Source organism: Piliocolobus tephrosceles, chromosome 11, assembly GCF_002776525.5.
Source record: "Piliocolobus tephrosceles isolate RC106 chromosome 11, ASM277652v3, whole genome shotgun sequence".
Classification (NCBI taxonomy): domain Eukaryota; kingdom Metazoa; phylum Chordata; class Mammalia; order Primates; family Cercopithecidae; genus Piliocolobus; species Piliocolobus tephrosceles.
The window spans coordinates 16,239,874-16,243,042 of NC_045444.1; positions in this window are offsets into that span (position 1 = coordinate 16,239,874).

Below are 3,169 nucleotides of genomic sequence, written 5' to 3' on the forward strand. Positions count from 1 at the left end.
TTATTATTATTATTATTATTATTATTATTATTATTATTATTATTATTATTTGTAGAGGCAGAGTCTTGCTGTGTTGCCCAGGCTGGTCTTGAACTCCTGGCCTCAAGTCACTTTCCCACCTCGACATCCCAAAGCGCTGGGATTTACAGGCATGAGCCACTACACCTACCTGAGACATGGAAAAGAGACGAAGAGAGCCCTTCAGAGCAATTTGACGTTTTCAGTTTTACTTGTGGTTGAAATTGTCTGTATTACTTAGCACTAGCCTTTCTCAAGGCATTACTGACCTACTCGGAATCACACTTTCCCTTTGGAAATAGCCATTTTCAAGAGCATTGGAGGTGCAAGCCACACACGACCAAGCTCTCTGTCCAAGAAAAGACCACCCCCACCATCCTCGCCCCCAACACCTTCTTTTGGAGGCTTCAGATTAATGAGCTTTGTTTGGACGCTTTTCAGATGGGTTTCTTGGCTGCCCCAGCCAGCCTCCCTAACTGCATCATCTGTTTGTTTGCTTGTTTGTTTGTTTTGAGACAGAGTCTCGCTTTGTCGCCCAGGCTGGAGTGAGTGGCATGATCTCGGCTCACTGCAAGCTCTGCCTCCCGGGTTCACGCCATTGTCCTGCCTCAGCCTCCCAAGTAGCTGGGACTACAGGCATGCACCACCATGCCCGGCTAGTTTTTTTGTATTTTTAGTAGAGACGGGTTTCACCGTGTTAGCCAGGATGGTCTCGATCTCCTGACCTCGTGATCCGCCTGCCTCGGTCTCCCAAAGTGCTGGGATTACAGGCGTGAGTCACCGTGCCCGGCCCCTAACTGCATGATTTTTAGCTTTAAACAGCTCTTTCTTCTGGAGGACCTTCACATAGAGCCTCTGGCCTGCTAACCAATTGCTGCAGGCACTGTATTGTAGACACACGTCACTTTATAAACAATTAATATGAGACATGTTGGCCTTTCAGCCTGGAATTATTTTCAGACTCAAATCTTATAAATGTAGACTCCCCTTTGAGTTTCCTGAGCCCCCTCAGTGGTTTCCATGAAGATTCATATCACCTAATGGTGATCGGTGGAACTGCAGGGTGTATTTGTCAAAAAAGTGCTGTTTAATCATTGGGGTAATTTTGAGTGTTTCTACGGCTCGCTGATTTCTGAAACAAAAGTCCGGTATGTTTCAGACATTCCTAGCTGACATCTTTTTTTTCTGATTTCAAGACCTCTAAATTGATCCTCCAATTGCCTCTTAATTTTACAGAGGCATATAAAATGTTTCATGCTTAAAGCTGGCATATTAATTTTACATCAAATTTATAATAGGGTTATTATGCGCTATATAACATTTTAGAGAACAGTGGAGTCCCTTGGATGATCAATATGTTAGGTTCATTTAGGACAGTTTTATAGGGACAGAAGCATAATTTTGTGCTTTACTGTTGTAGACATTTATAGTTATTTCATTGTAGATTGCTGGTCATGCCTGTAATTTACTCGATGCCAGTTTCTTGGCCAGTGCTCCACCCTCACTCCCTTTCCTTTACATTAGACTCCTGAATCTGGATGAATCTTGCTTTCTAGTGTTAAGGTGAAATTAGGGGCTTCCTAAATCATCAGTCCAAGCTGGAATTGCTTGAAATATGTGAGTGTGAGTATATTTTAGATAATGGAACCCAAGAAGCCAGTGGTTTTGCAGCCTTCTCAGTATTATAGAGCACGAACAGATTCTTAAAATGCATCTCAACACCCAGCCTTGGAAATTCATCTCTGTGCCCAGAGGTGCAGGCAGGGAGAAGGCTGTGGCTCATCTAGACTGCCCCTTCTGGGTTGGTGGCACAGCCTCTGCATCTGCTGCCTTACTGTCCCTGGGCTGCTTTTGTTTTATTTGGCTTGGCTTTACCTATTCTTATTCATAACAGCTGGTGGGTGTGTGCTTGCAAGAAGGAACAAACAAGCAGGCTTGACTGAAACCTTAAAATGAAAATAAATCCATTCCCAAATGTGGGCTGTTTTCTGTTTTGCTTCTGAATTATTTTCTCATCATATGACCTCAACAGGGATCCATTTTTATAAGACGGGGGCAGTGAGAATCCTTTGTTCATCCCCGAATCAGGTTGAGTCTTGAAGCTCCCTGGAAATATTGATGCCATCACTGAACATGTTAGTCCTGGGATTTCATGGCAGCCGGTAACAGATATGAAATGGTGGAAGCTCTCTGGATACGAAATTAGGGATTGTTGTTTAGCAGTGCAGAAGAGCGCCAAAATAGGCCCTTCTTTGCCTTGAAGATTGGTTTGACACAGGTGATTTTTATGGTGCCAGAAACCACATGCTAGGCTGTAATTGAGCATAATTATTGCTCTGCATGCTACAAAGTGCTGGACTTGAGGCATCCTGCAGAATCCCATTAATATCTTGATTGGACTCTAAAAAACAGTGCCCCCCACAGGGCCAGAGAGAGCTGTACTTCATCTGTCTGGTCTTTAAATGAAGAAGTCACTGGCTGTCCAGTTGGTCAATGTTTCCCCCAACTCTGGGGCCTTCATCCGTAATCCAGGACTCCACTGTCAACACACTTGCTTAGAATTCTGCTATGGTATCACGTCAGCCTTGCAATATTTCCACATAGGAAAACGGAAATGGACAATGGAAGAATTCATATGAATAATTCAAACACACACCTAAAATATGCCCAGAGTACAAAATAAGCCATTTGTAATTACCGGGTTATTTCAAGTGAGAGGTTTGAAAAAAGGCTAAATTGTTTGGATAATTGCCTTTTCCTTTGATTCGACATGTATAATGACCCAAACTTCAGCTATGTTACCTAGAAGCTCTCAGGAATGCAAGATTCTGCCTCTTTCCCCAACATTGTATAGTAGCCGATGTGTGGAAATGTGACTGTCCACTCCTAAATATCCTCCAAGCTTAAGTATATTTTCCAAAAGCAACTTAAGCGTGCTACAATTGTTTCAATTGTTCATTGTTAAAATATCTTTCCAAAATGTTTGTGTCTGATGTCCTGCATTCATAACTACGATTTGTGGAGCAGAAGTTAATTTTTGCTGATTAAACTTGTCCAGCCTTTCCAGGATCTTTGTCTTGATCATTAAATCTCACTGTTCAGTCTTTCATTATGAATGGAAATGGAAACTGGGATGAATGTTAACTGTACT